The following is a 15,687-nucleotide window of genomic DNA, read 5'->3' on the forward strand; positions in this document are numbered from 1 at the left end:
CCAGACAGTGGTAAGAATGTGGAACTCACTATTAAACTGAGTGGTTGATGCAAATAGTATCAACGCATTTATATGAGGGAGAAAGGAGTAGATGGTTATCCTGAAAAAGTTAGATGAAGAAGCTTGAATGGAGCATAAATACTGACAGAGAATGGTCCGTTACCATGCTGTATATTCTATGCAATTCTATGGGGAAAAACAGCACTAAATGAGAGGAATTTCTGACATGCATGCAAAGAACTTTCTCACTCAATATGTCTCCATTCCATGAAGCAGTGTTCGATCTGGTTCTGAAAAATGAAGTAGGGCAAGTGGAGTGAGTGTAGGACATCAGCTAGCTTACAGTAACCACAACATGGTTTGTTTAAAGTAATTATGGAAAGAGACCGGAAAATATCGAAGGTAAAAAATGCTTAACTAGGGAAGAGCTAATTTCAGTGATTTGAGAAGTGGATGAGCACATGTAGATTGGAATAGAATTTTCAGGGCAATGCAGTGACTGGGTAATGTGGAGTATTCAGGAAAGTGTCGTTCAGGTGCAAGGTATATTCATTTGAAGGGAAAAGATAGAGCATCGTAAAACCATCATTTCAAATGACAAAGGAAATAAAAGTTAAAATAGCACAGGAAAAGGAGCAAGGTTCAGTTAATAACCAGGGCAATTATGAAAATTACAGGAGTGTGAAAAAAAAGCTGACAAGAAAGGATTAGCAGGCAAGAGTAAATTGAATCCCAAAACATTTATAAACGTATAAAGTGTAAGAGATTAGATAGAGAAAACGATTGGACAATTCAGGGCCCAAAGGCAAAGCTTCATGAAGAGGCAGAGGACAGAGCTAAAGCATTAAATGAATACTTTGCAAAAACAAATACAAAAATACCTGGAAAAACTCAGCAGGTCTGGCAGCATTGGTGGAGAGGAGCACAGTTGACGTTTCGAGTCTGCATGACTCTTCAACAGAACTAATTAAAAATAGAGAAGGGGTGAAATATAAGCTAGTTTAAGGGAGGAGGGGTGTGGTTGGGACAAGAAGAGCTAGGTAGAGGGCCAGTGATAGGTGGAGATAACCAAAAGATGTCACAGACAAAAGGACAAAGAGGTGTTGAAGGTGGTAATATTATCTAAAGGAATGTGCAAATTAAGGGTAGAAAGCAGGACAAGCAAGGTACAGATAGCTCTAGTGGGAGTGGGGTGGGGTGAAGGAGTCGAAAAAGGCTAAACGGTAGAGATAAAACAATGGATGGAAATACATTAAAAAATAATGGAAATAGGTGGGAAAAGAAAAATCTATATAAATTATTGGAAAAAACAAAAAGGAGGGGGGAAAATCGGAAAGGGGGTGGGGATGGAGGAGAGAGTTCATGATCTAAAGTTGTTGAACTCAATATTCAGGCTGGAAGGCTGTAAAGTGCCTAGTCGGAAGATGAGGTGCTCTTCCTCCAGTTTGCGTTGAGTTTCACTGGAACATTGCAGCAGGCCAAGGACAGACATGTGGGTATGAGAACAGGGTGGAATGTTGAAATGGCAAGCGACAGGGAGGTCTGGGTAATGCTTGTGGACAGTCTGCTTTTGGTCTCTCCAATGTAGAGCAACAAATGGAGTAGTCTAAGTTGAGGTAAGCGCAAGTGAAATGCTGCTTCACTTGAAATGAGTGTTTGGGCCCTTGGAAGGTGAGGAGAGGTGAAGTGAAGGGGCAGATGTTGCATCTTCTGTGGTTGCCTGGGAAGGTGCCATGGGAGGGGGTTGAAGTGTAGGGGGTGATGGAGGAGTGGACCAGGGTGTCAAGGAGGGAATGATCCCTACGGAATGCCGCTGGCTGGGGGTTGTGAAGGGAAGATGTTTTTCGTGGTGGCATCATGCTGGAGTTGGCGGAAATGGTGGAGGATGATCCTTTGAATGTGGAAGCTGGTGGGATGATAAGTGAGGACAAGGGGGACCTTATCATGTTTCTGGGAGGGAGGAGAAGCTGTGAGGGCGGATGCGCGGGAGATGGGCCGGACATGGTTGAGGGCCCTGTCAACCACTGTGGGTGGAAAACCTCGGTTAAGGAAGAAGAAGGACAAGACAGAGGAACTGTTTTTGAAAGTGGCATCATCAGAACAGATGCGACAGAGGCGAAGAAACTGAGAGAATAGGATGGAGTCCTTACAGGAAGTGGGGTGTGAGGAGCTGTAGTCGAGGTAGCTGTGGGAATCAGTAGGCTTGTAATGGATATTGGTGGACACCAGAAATTGAGACATAGAGGTCAAGGAAGGGAAGGGAAGTGTCAGTGATGGACCATGTGAAAATGATAGAGGGGCGGAAATTGGAAGCAAAATTAATAAATTTTTCCAGGTCCCGACGAGAGCATGAAGCAGCACCGAAGTAATCATCGATGTACCGGAGAAGGAGTTCAGCCAAGGATTTAGTTTCATACCCTTACCCCCTCATCTCAATGAATTTCGGGCTCGGCATGATGCTGAACTCTTCTTCCGCCGCCTTCATCTCCGTGCTCACTTCTTTGGGCAGGACTCCTCTCCCCGTTCAACTTTTACCCACCTCCAATATTCTCCCTCCCCTTGGACCCCTCCCTCTGGATTCTTACCTTCTCTTGATCTTTTCATTGAGAACTGTCGGCGTGACATTAGTCGTCTCAATTTCTCTGCTCCTCTCACCCATTCTAACCTGTCTCTCTCTGAACTTGCTGCATTCCGTTCTCTCAGGTCCAACACTGACATTGTCATCAAACCTGCTGACAAGGGTGGTGCTGTTGTTGTCTGGCGCACTGACCTCTACCTCGCAGAGGCTGAGCGTCAACTCGCAGACACTTCCACATACCTCTCCCTGGACCATGACCCCACCACTCAACATCAAGCCATTGTTTCCAGGACTGTCACTGACCTCATCTCCTCTGGAGATCTTCCTTCCACAGCTTCCAACCTCATAGTCTCCCAACCTCGGACGGCCCGCTTCCACCGCCTACCCAAAATCCACAAATAGGACCAAGCACAAGCAGACCGATCATGTCAGCCTGTTCCTGCTCCACGGAACTCATTTCTCGCTATTTTGACTCCTTCTCTCTCCCCTTGTCCAGTCCCTTCCCACCTACATCCGTGATTCCTCTGACACCCTACATCATATCAACAATTTCCAGTTCTCTGGCCCCAACTACCTCCTCTTCACCATGGACGTCCAATCCCTCTACACCTCCATCCCCCATCAGGATGGTCTGAGGGCCCTTAGCTTCTTCCTCGAACAGAGGCCCGAACAATCCCCATCCACCACTACTCTCCTCCATCTGGCTGAACTTGTTCTCAACCTGAACAATTTCTCCTTTAACTCCTCTCACCTCCTCCAGATAAAAGGTGTGGCTATGGGTATCCGCATGGGCCCCAGCTATGCCTGTCTCTTTATGGGGTATGTGGTACGTTCCTTGTTCCAATCCTACTCCGGCCCCCTCCCACAACTCTTTCTCCGGTACATCAATGATTACTTCGGTGCTGCTTCATGCTCTCGTCGGGACCTGGAAAAATTTATTAATTTTGCTTCCAATATCCACCCCTCAAACATTTTCACATGATCCATCTCTGACACTTCCCTTCCCTTCCTTGACCTCTCTGTCTCAATTTCTGGTGATAGACTGTCCACCAATATCCATTACAAGCCTACCGACTCCCACAGCTACCTCGACTATAGCTTCTCACACCCCACTTCCTGTAGGGACTCCATCCCATTCTCTCAGTTCCTTCACCTCCATCGCATCTGTCCTGATGATGCTACTTTCAAAAACAGTTCCTCTGACGTCCTCCTTCTTCCTTAACCGAGGTTTTCCCCCCACGGTTGTTGACAGGGCCCTCAACCATGTCCGGCCCATCTCCCGCGCATCCGCCCTCACATCTTCTCCTCCATCCCAGAAACATGATAGGGTCCCCCTTGTCCTCACTTATCACCCCACCAGCCTCCACATTCAAAGGATCATCCTCCACCATTTCCACCAACTCCAACATGATGCCACCACCAAACACATCTTCCCTTCACAACCCCCAGCCAGCGGCATTCGTAGGGATCGTTTCCTCCTTGACACCTGGTCCACACCTCCATCACCCCCTACACCCTAACCCCCTCCCACGGCACCTTCCCATGCAATCGCAGAAGATGCAACACCTGCCCCTTCACTTTGCCTCTTCTCACCATCCAAGGGCCCAAACACTCATTTCAAGTGAAGCAGCAATTCATTTGCACTTCCCTCAACTTAGTTTACTGCATTCATTGCTCCCAATGTGGTTTCCTCTACATTGGAGAGACCAAAAGCAGATTGGGCGACCGCTTTGCAGAACACCTTCGGTCTGTACGCAAGCATTACCCAGACCTCCCTGTCGCTTGCCATTTCAACATTCCATCCTGCTCTCATGCCCACATGTCCGTCCCTGGCTTGTTGCAATGTTCCAGTGAAACTCAACGCAAACTGGAGGAAGAGCACCTCATCTTCCGACTAGGCACTTTACAGCCTTCCAGCCTGAATATTGAGTTCAACAACTTTAGATCATGAACTCTCTCCTCCATCCCCACCCCCTTTCCGATTTTCCCCTCTCCTTTTTGTTTTTTCCAATAATTTATATAGATTTTTCTTTTCCCACCTATTTCCATTATTTTTTAATGTATTTCCATCCATTGTTTTATCTCTACTTTTAGCCTTTTTCAATTCCTTCACCCCACCCCACCCCCACTAGAGCTATCTGTACCTTGCTTGTCCTGCTTTCTACCCTTAATTAGCACATTCCTTTAGATAATATCACCACCTTCAACACCTCTTTGTCCTTTTGTCTGTGATATCTTTTGGTCATCTCCACCTATCACTGGCCCTCTACCTAGCTCTTCTTGTCCCAACCTCCCCTCCATTAAACTAGCTTATATGTCACCCCTTCTCTATTTTTAATTAGTTCTATTGAAGAGTCATGAGGACTCGAAACATCAACTGTGCTCCTCTCCACAGATGCTGCCAGACCTGCTGAGTTTTTCCAGGTATTTTTGTTTTTTTTTTGTTTTGGATTCCCAGCATCCGCAGTTCTTTGCTTTTATAAATGAATTCTTTGCATTTGCCTTCACAAAGGAAGCCATTGCTATGAAGGTGACATTAAAAGATGAGAGGGAAGTAATGGATGAGGAATAGAGGGTTACAATGATAGATTTAAATGTGAAAAGATGGGAGGAAGCTTGAGTGGAGCATAAACACCAGCATGGACTGGATGGGCCAAATGATCTGTTTCTGTGCCATATATCCTGTGTAATCTTATCCAGGATAGTAATAGAGAAATGTATAAAGATATTATCATTACTCAAAGTTATTAAGTTACCTGGTCCAGATGAAACTTACTTTTGGTTGCTGAAAGAAACAAAGCTAGAAATAGTAGAGGCATTGCACAACCTTTCAATCCTCATTTTATACCGAATAGTACTAGTGGACTGGAGCTTTGCTGATAATATATTACCATTCAAGAAAGAGAGGGATGAACTAGGAAACTACAGGCAATTCATGGTGGGGAAGTTATTGGAAATCAACATCAGGGAGAAAACAAACTTTCATTTGGAAAGGTGTGGGTCAATTAAGAAGAGCCAGCATAAACTCGGCATGAGTGGCAGCAGTCTGGGCTACCTAGTTTATAGGCAACAATGAGGGCATTAGATGGTGTGTGGTGGGAAGACGAATGCCGTCATGCTGAGAGTTTAGCAGACTCGTGCACCATAGAGCCACTGCCAGTCCTCCAGAGTGGTGCCTCAGCAATCCTAGCAATCAATTGAGAGATAGCTTGCTGGACAGCTGCGGCACCCTGCAAGCCCCTTTAAATACTGGTGCCCGCAGCCTTGATGGCAGCAGCCTGAGCTTGCATGGCAGCATTCAGATATTTGGTGAAAGCTGCTTATGCTGAAGTGGAAGCTGAGATATTGGCCATCAGATGTTGCACCATGCTTGGGTTAGCCACCAGTTCCATACTGGAAAGGAAGGGCTCCAAGCTCTGCACAAAGCCCTATGCCAAGTTGGTGCTGGACTCTTCCATCCCCTTGACATTGAGCAGGAGTTCTTGCAGGCTTCTCAATGCACCAAGTATTTTGGTGTGTACACCCATTACCCTTTCTCTGGAACTTGGCCCATCAAAGTCCTCACCTGATTTCTGTGCAACAGGGCCCATGTATGAGGTCACCCTCCAATGAGAAGGCACCTACCCTGGCTTTGCCCCATGCCCTGGCACTCTAAAATACACAGTGCCCGTATCTGAATTGGTTGCTGCAACTACACATTCAAGAGATGGCATGACATTCATCATCACTACTTTTTAGGTTTTCCTCCTCTGTCTGTCCAGCTTGCAGTTCCTGGGTTATGTGAAGGGTTAAAGGAACAAGGGTAAGACTGGGATAAGGCTGGGGTAAGGTGAGGGTGGAAAGTAAGAAGTGGATGCTTACACCATCTTCAGCTTGTAAATTGGAAGAGATTGTGGGTTGAGTGGGAAGTAGAATATGAGAAAGAGGATACCAACATCTTCAATGGACACAGCCTCAGCAATGGCCCTTCTCACAATGGCCACCACTGTCCCCTTCATGGGGTTTAGAATATGCTGATGTGCCTGTCCCCCTCCAATTAGTTCCTATTGCCTCTGGTTGTGCACCATCTTGTCCTACACGGGATAAGGAAGTGTGTTAGTGAGTGTTGTGTAATATGGGCAAAGTTATCATGGTTGAATAGCTGGCAGTGTGTGCAAGCTGTAAGCTAAGGGTGAGACTTGTAGAATGCTAAGCGTGTGAGAGTGAGGTGATGAATATGAATACAAAAGCAAAATACTGCAGATGCTGGAAATCAGAAATTTAAAAAAACAGAAAATGTTGGAAAAACTCAGCAGGTCTGGCAGCATCTGTGGAGAGAAACAGAGTTAACATTTCAAGTCCATATGACTTCTTCAGAGCTGAAGAAAGGTAGAAATGTGATGGATTTTATACTGTCGAAGGGAGTGGGGGGATGGGGGGCAGATGGAGCAGGTGGAGCAAAATAGCAGGTCAGGAAGAGGTGGGAGCTCAGGAGAGATTTGACAAAGATGTCATGGACACAAGACAAAGTGAATGTTAAGTATTGGAAAACCTTGATGCATGCTCTCTCCCATCACCAGCCATTGTTCTTTGTCATATAGCACTATTCTGAATGATCTCAGCACCTTCAACAGCCACACTGAACTTCCCTTTAAGAGGGTAGGCCAGCTTTGAACAGTGTAAGCTTACTTTAAATAGTGCTGGCAATTAATGATATTGCGCCCCCTGTTGATGTGTGCAGCCGATGAACAAAGTGGTGAGTGCTGGCTGCACGCAGCAATCATGCTAATGAACAGGCAACAAGAAGATGGTGTGAGACCTGTACTATATTAAACTAGTGCAAGGTAATCACATAATAGCGATCCCCTTGGCCTTTCTCTGTATCTATTCAATTTAACCTCCTGCTTGTCCTGAATCCATCGGCTGCATTCTACCTTCACACCATCTGCCAAGAAGCCCTGCTTACATCAAAGTGACCACTGGAGGGTAGTGTCTGCTAACTGTTCTGCTTAGCAATGCGTCCCCAGTTAATCTGACAATTGTCTCTGGTGGACTTTTCCACATCAACGAGGTTAAGAGAAAATAAAAGAGGAGATTTAATAGGACCTTAAGATGTTGATTTGAGAGACTTTCATTTGAATAAGTTCAGATTTTTAGACTTGTATAAGTTTACTGACATTTCTAACAGAGTGCCACCAAATTCAGTTATCTGGAGTTGTTTGAGAATGGATGTAATTGAAAATATTCAAGTTGTTCATCATATTCAGTCATTGCTGAAAAATATGCTATTCAATAATATTGCAACAAGTTGTTGTGTGTAAAAGCTTCACATGGAATCAGAAGTAAAAACAGCATCATGACAGTGCATGGAATTGAAGGCAAGCTATTGGCCCGAATTCTGCACTCTCACCCACCTCACAAGAGTGGACTAGCAGCTGGGGGGTAGGGCATGTAAAATCAGGTAGGATAGCTGGGGGTTTGGCATGCCTGTCTCCTACCCCTTTCTGCTTGTATTTTTCAACGGAGGGGTAGGTGGTAGGCAGTCCACCCCCATGCCCCTTAGCCCTATTGAGACCCTTAAGCGGCCAATAAGCTTCAGCAGCACATATACTAAAATTGGAACAATACAGAGAAGATTAGCATGGCCTCTGCGCAAGGATGACATGCAAATTCGTGAACGTCTTAAGAGCCTCTTCCAGCTGCTGTCATGGCAGGGGTGGGAGCTCACTCCACATGGTAAGGTCCCAGGTATATCCTGGTGGCCTGGCTGTGAGCTAAGTTTGGAATCAATGTGTCCCATAGATGGCCATTCCCACTCTCCCTCACCAGCAGCAAGGCTGTCTGCACTTGAAGAACATGCACCCACCCACTCCGCCACCCCCACCAACACCCCCCCCACACCCCCCCCCCCCCCCCCCCCCCCCCCCACCCCCCTCCCCCCAGGTCACTGAGGTCTGTCTGACTGTTCTTGGCAAGCCCACCCCATCTACCTTTATTCAAGGCCTCCAGCACTGCTCCTGGCCCAAGCCAAGCCTACTGCAGCCCTAGCAGTGGCCAAATGCACCTGGCGGCGCTACTGGGACTGAAGGGCCGCCAGCCCTCTGATTGACCAGAAGCTCTTGGGGGGAGGATATCTGATTGATTGTGGATGGAAGCCACAACTTCAGGCAACCAATTGGTCTATTAAATCTGGCCATGGTTTCCAGGGCCAGCAAAGATGAGCTGGTCTTGATTTTCCAGGCAGTGGGCAGGCCCAATGTCTTCATACTAAATCCCAGCCATTGACTTGGTTAGGCCACACCTGGAGTAATGTGAGACATTTTGGCCACATATCTTAGGAAGAATTTATTAGCCTTGATCGGAGTGCAGAGTAGATTTACTTGAACACCTGGCTCCAAGGGCTAAGCTATGAGGAGAAATTAAACAAGCTAGGGTTGTATTTCCTTGAACTTAGAAGGTTAAGGAATGATTTGGTTGAAGTTTTCAAGATATTAAGATGAACAAGTAAGTTAGTATGGGAGAAACTATTTCTACTGGTTGGGGAGTTTAGGACCAGGAGGGGATCATCTAAAGATTTGAGCCAAACTTTGCAGGCCTGAAATTAGGTAAGACTTTTATACACAAAGGGTGGTGGAAGTTTGAAACTCTCTCCTACAAATGACAATTGATGCTAGAACAATAGTTAATTTTAAAACTGAGATCGATAGATTTGCATTAGTCAAAAGTGAGAAGGGCATATGAAGCTAGGTCGCAGGTCAGCCATGATCTCATTGAAAGGTGGAACAAGCTGTGGGGGCTAAACCATCTACTCATATTCCTATGCTCTTACACTCCTAAATCACTTTGACAAATGAAAGTATCAAACTTCAAAGTATTACACAGTGTTTACAACACAGGAACAGAGCACTCGGCCCAACAGGCCCATGCAGGAGTTAATGCACCAAGCCTCCTTTCACTCTTTCACATCAATCACATTATCATATCCTTGTACTTTTTGCTTCCTCATGTGCTTATTTAGCTTCTCTTTGAATGCTTCAATGCTACTTGCCTCAACTTATTCCTTTCAGTAGCAAGTTTCACGTTCTGGCCAATCTCTGGGTAAAGAAACTTATCTTGAATTCCTATTAGATTTATTAGTGACTATCTTATATTTATGGCCCCTGGACTCATCCTCAAATGAAAATATCTTTTCTATGGGGAGAATTTTCGGCTCGGCCAGCCAGGGGGTGGGGGGCACTCGCCGAGGCGTAAAATGACGCGGGGTAACGTCGAGTATGCGTCCCGACATCACCGTGTGTCAGTTAGATTTTCAGTTCGGCAGGCACGCAGCCGACTCAGATGTGCGCCCACCAAACTGTCAAGTCCTATTAAGATCGTTAATAAATGGGGGGAAATTCTCTCCTATGTCTGCACTGTCATTCCAGTAAATCCTTTTTGCACCTTCTTCACTGCTTCTACATCTTTTTTATAATATGGAAACGAGAACTGTTTCACAGTGCTCCAAGTGTGATCTTACCGGGGATCTCTACAAGTTTGGCGTAACCTCTCTACTTGTCAATTTTATCCCTCCAGAAATGAATCCCAGGGCTTTGTTTGTTTTTTATAGCTTTATTCACTGCATCACTCCCAGAGGGAATTGTGTAGTCGCTGAGAAATGGAAGAATCACAGAAAGTCATGGAAGGCCAGAAGCATCAACCACCGAGAAATGGAAGAATCACCAAACCACCAAGAAACTGGAGATTCTCAGCAAATTGCTGAGAAATGGAAGAGTTGCCAAGTCACTGGGGACTCTCATTAAATGACTAGGGGCGGGATCTTCCGGCTCAGTCCTGGTGGGACCCGTCGGGGAAGATCCGGCAGCCAGCCAAAAGCCCATTGACTTTCAGCAGGGACGGACGATCCCAGCGGCGGGCGGGGCCAGAAAGTTCCAACGTATGAAACAACATTATTGTTGCAAATCACTGAGTGCTACCACTGATCCAAAGCTGAAACTATGGCACTTGCCCAAAAGACACCTGTGATGCTTTGACAAGAGTTACATTTGTCAAGGCAACACTGATCAGTTTGTATAATTTACCAAGAACTCAATGATGCATATGACTATTAAGCCAAATCCATAAATTTGTTTGTTATTAGTTGTGTTAACCAAACCCACTACTTCCTAATGTACTTCCTGCAGAGCCAAAAGAATAGATGTTAGTCTCCTGGCAGTGCAATTGCGGAAGTTTTTTTCTTTATTCCTTCACAGGGTATGGGCATCGCTGGCAAAGCTAGCATTTAATGCTGATCCCTGATTGCCCCTGAGAAGATGACATTGAGCCACCTTCTTGAACTCTTGTAATCCATGTGGTATAGGTATCCACTGTGCTGTCAGGTAGGGAGTTCCATACTTTTGACCCAGCAACACTGAAGGTTGTATTTGATTTAGTGGGAAATCTGCAGCGATGGTGCTCCCATGTGCCCGATACTCTCGTCCTTCTAGGTGGTAGAGGTCACAGGTTTGAAAGGTACTACCGAAGGAGCCTTGGTGAGTTACTGCAGTGCAAGTCTTACAAATGGTATACACTGCAAGCATGGTGTGATTCTGGTGGAATGTAATTGCCCTACTGATGACTAACAATGCCACATGGGTATGCAGTTGTGAGCTGTTAGATCTTTCTAGAATCTATCCCACTTAGCACATGGCAGTGCCACACATGCTAGTGAGTGTTCTCAGTGTGATTTCATCTCCACAAGGAGTGTATCATGCTCCAAACGATAGACAGATGCATGTGTGGCAGATAGATTGGTAAGGACAAGGTCTAGTATGTTTTTCCCTCATGCCGGTTCCTTCACCACCTGCTGCTGACCCAATCTGGCAATTAGGTCCTTCAGGATTCAACCTGCTTGGTCAGTCGTGATGCTACAGAGCCAGTCTTCATGGTAGATGTGGAAGTTCCCAACCAGAATACATTCTGTGCCCTTGTCACCCTTAGACCTTTTTCCAGGTGATGCTCAACATGGAGGAATACTGATTCATCAGCTGAGGGTGGTAGGTGGTAATCAGCAGGAGGTTTCCATGCCCATCTTTGACCTGATGCCATAAGACTTCATGGGGTCCAGAGTCAATGTTGAGGACTCCCAGGGCAACTTCCTCCCAACTGTATAGCACTGTGCCCGCCACCTCTGAAGGGCCTGTCTTGCCAGTGGGGCAGAACATGATCAGGGATGGTGATGGTGTTGTCTGGGGCATTGGCTGTAAAGTATGATTTGGTGAGTATGACTGAAAAATGGTGTAAAAACCACGTAAATGGATTTTATTTACTATGCCTCTTTTTTCAAGCATTACATTGTTTGTTAGTAAGAGTTCTTGTTGCTTCTTACTATTTTTATGCATATTACTTATTAAATCTGATTAAATGAAGAAATGCTGCACTTAGTGCCGTTCAAACTGATGCCTGGAAAAATCCATGGTTTGTAATGAAAACAAGCAGTCGTGCTGTCTATCCATTCAAGATCATGACGCAGCAGCATCATCACAAGAACTGCTTATTTTTTTAGCCAGAGCTCTAACAAATACAAACGCTGCTACCTCCACAATTCAGCTTCACACAACCTAACAGTGGTGAAATACATACACACATTACTTCTTCTTGCCTGTGAAATTCTCTCCCAGACTGTACTTTTGCCTGGAACTTTGTCCCCAACAACAACAGCTTGCATTTATATAGAACTTTGAAAAGTAAAATATCCCAAGGCGCTTCACAGAAGCATTACCCAACAAAATTTGACACAGAGCCACATAAGGAAGCTAATAAGCCAACAGACCAAAATTTTGATCTTTGAGGTAGGCTTTATGGTGCACTTTCAAAGAGGAAGGAGAGGGAGAGGGTTGGAGAGAATTAGGGAGAGCATTCCAGAGTTTAGAACATAGACAGCTGAAGGCCTGACCACCAAAGGTGGGTGATGGAAATCAGGGATGCGCAAGCAAAATAACTTGATTGATGAACCAGGTTGTTAAAAAACACATCAAGCCATGAAAGTCTTTTACTCAGTCTCTAGCTCTGATGCACTTCTTCTCAACTTTTTTGTACTCCCAGAAACTATCAAGGGTCAATTTTTTGAGATAATTCTCCTTGTTACTGTTACTTGCTGAATCGTGTTGTGACCTCACTCAATAATAATTGAAGTTTATATCTTTTAAAAAAACAGCCACCCAATGCTTCTGAATAGCTGCACAGCGTTTACATTGTACAAGAATAGTCTTTGTGAATCATTACAGTTAAACCTGCACTCTGTGATTAGCATTCTGTGGGAGTTCCTGTCAATTAAATTTTAGTTGCTTAAAATACAGGTGCATACCCATTTTGTGGATGAGAATGAAGAAGATTGCATTTGAATATCCCAATGAGAAAACAACAGTTTGTTTCTGGGATGCATCCTGCCATTTATCTGTCAATCTGGTTATCAGTAGGTTACTATTTCAGCAACTTGCTGCTTTAACAGTAGCCCTAACAGTAATGAATTTTCCACAGAGGCCCATACAGAAGTACATCTGAATGTGAAACATGATCACTTATTAAAAATCCTGAAGCAAAGTTCCAAATCAACAAAGAGCCTGTCTATAAGTGCCATTAAGTATTAAAAGAGTGTGAAAATAAACATTGAGTGCACATATTTTCACAAAGTTGGTTTTAAAGAATGGGTTTGGATTGCAAACATCCTCCAGCTGCCTAAAGGGCCCTGAATGGATGTTGGAAGGACAGCCATGAAAGAAGTTAAGAATCGATTAATTCTAGAGGAACTGACAGCATTGCTGACTGGATCTGTCAGGTTTAGTGGTCTATTCTCAAAGGAAGAATACTTTGGACTTGGAGGGGGTACAGAGCAGATTCACCAGAATTGTAAGGGTTAGATTCCGATGACACATTACTTACGTAAATTAGACTTGTATTCCCTTGCACATAGAAGATTACGGGCTGATCTAATTGAGGTGTTTAAGACAACTGAAGGATTTTGGGGGTAGGTAGAGAGAAACTATTTCCTCTGGTGGGGAAGTCCAGAACTTTGGGACAGAACTAGCAGTTCAAGGGTGATATTAGGAAGCACTTCTTCACACAAAGGAGAGTGGAGATCAGGAACACTCTCCCAAAAAGGTAACTGAAGCTAAGTCAATTGAAAATTTCAAGTCTGAGATTGATTTATTTTTGTTCAGCCAGAGTACTAAGGGCTGTGGAATCGAGGCAGATGGATGGAATTAAGATACAGATCAGCCATGCTCTAACTGAATAGCAAAATAGGCTCAAGCAGCTGAATAACCCACTCCTGTCCTATGTTCTCAATCTCTCACCCATGTGTCATGTCAGAATTTTGACACACAGCATGTGTTTTAGATCATACTGCCAGCCCATAGGTTGATGTTTCCCCACAAGCCAAGCCTTGTTGTAACTCAAAAAGTTTTACTATTTGCTGAATAATTGTTCAGATTGTGGGTCACCAGGTTCACATATATTGTGATAGAAATTTGAGAATAAAGCAACTTGACAGTGATTTTCCCAATTCTGGCACTGTTCTGTAACCTTTTAAAGGTTGATTTGCTCAGGAGACCCAGTGCTGTGCCAGCATGTAGCTGCTCTTCATCTACCTTTGCTGCAAGTTTTCAATGGTTGAAAAAAAAGTGACCGCTGTTGCTTACTCGATGAACAATCACCATTTCTATTCTTTTCCTGGGGTGAAAGGAGTGAGGCTTGCTCAGAACTCACTATAGTGTTCAAATCATCCAAATAACAAAATAATAGTGCCCCCTTTTGTTTATATCTAAAAAATGCAGAGGCATTTCTTGTTCTGTTCATTATAATCAACCAGTAGATGTGATAAGAAGTGGAGTCCCCACAATGTTTCCTGCTATATTTTCATGTTAAATTGTTTATAAAAAATTGGTAACGTTGGAATGTATAACCCATAATCACAAAATACATTCAATTTCAAAATTTGAATGGTTCAATTTGACTTTTATCTAGTCCAATTTGACATGTTTACTTAATTTATTATTCTCACTCACATTCATAGCAACATTACCTGGAAAAATGCCTTCAAATGGCATGTTCTGTGGCTGCTTTCACATAACACACATCTCTCAGATACATTTAAATTCTTTTAGTGGTCTGGACCCTTTAAGCAGGTGTCTTTTTAGAATGGGTGGTGTATCACTGGACCTTAATTTGCTCCAGTGACAACATTCAGATGAAGAACATCTTTCCATGTTATCTGAGATAAGTTACTTAAGACAATCTGCTTAGCAACACCATCCACTGGTGGACAATTTGACTTTTCTATAACAAAAACAAAACGCTCCTAATTGATAGAGGTACACTGTACAATACATACATAGAGACATTACGGCACAGAAAGAGGCCATTCGACCCATTGATTGTGACAGAAAGAGCATTCAGAAACAAAATATTATTGTGAAGCTGAAATTATACCAATGTAACATGCTTGAACTATATAGTCACATGCGACAGTGCAGTAACACAGTGTGTTGATGTACTAATGCACTGCCTCACTGTGATAGGCAAAAGTACAACAATGTTTTGTTACATTGAAAGTTCAGAATTTTGGCCATGCTATCAGCATTCCAAATGTAGGTTAAAAGGTTCCCCATAGAGCAGGCAAGTTACTCTGAGAAGTTCTCTATTGGTCGCCTGTTTAAGAGTATTGTAGCAATGCATTGAAAGACTTATCCTTTCATCTCTGTGCTTCAACTCAGACCAGGCTAATGAATTGAATGTCTCAACTCTTTGCACCCTAGAAAAATTGATCAGCCTCAACACAGTTCTGAATTGGACAGGGATCCAGAATACGATAATGTCTATAATTCAACAGCGATTGGAAGTGTGGCTCAAAGATGGGGAATATGGAGACCGGAAATGATCTAAGCCATTTTCTCACTGTGCAAGACTGATGCTGAAGTAGGGCACATCAAATCTATCATGAAGGATAATGGCTACCCCAATCAGATCATTGCTTGCTGTGTATCGTGCATGCTCACAAATGGGCTAAAGACTGCCACTTTTGGATCTGAAAATTGCCCAGTCTACCTCAAATTACCCTGGAAGGGTAAGGTACCTCAAAAATTTCAACAATATCT

The 15,687-nt window shown here is 44.1% G+C and overlaps 1 non-coding gene across 1 annotated transcript; it reads left to right on the top strand.

The window, feature by feature from the left end:
* The first annotated feature begins 8,147 nt into the window (after nt 1-8,147).
* LOC121290261 lies at nt 8,148-8,250 on the top strand. The gene has a single exon (XR_005945740.1). It is a non-coding gene; the product is annotated as a U6 spliceosomal RNA (small nuclear RNA).
* The last annotated feature ends 7,437 nt before the right edge of the window (nt 8,251-15,687 follow it).

The sequence above is a fragment of the Carcharodon carcharias genome, chromosome 17 (assembly GCF_017639515.1).
Source record: "Carcharodon carcharias isolate sCarCar2 chromosome 17, sCarCar2.pri, whole genome shotgun sequence".
In the NCBI taxonomy this organism is placed as follows: domain Eukaryota; kingdom Metazoa; phylum Chordata; class Chondrichthyes; order Lamniformes; family Lamnidae; genus Carcharodon; species Carcharodon carcharias.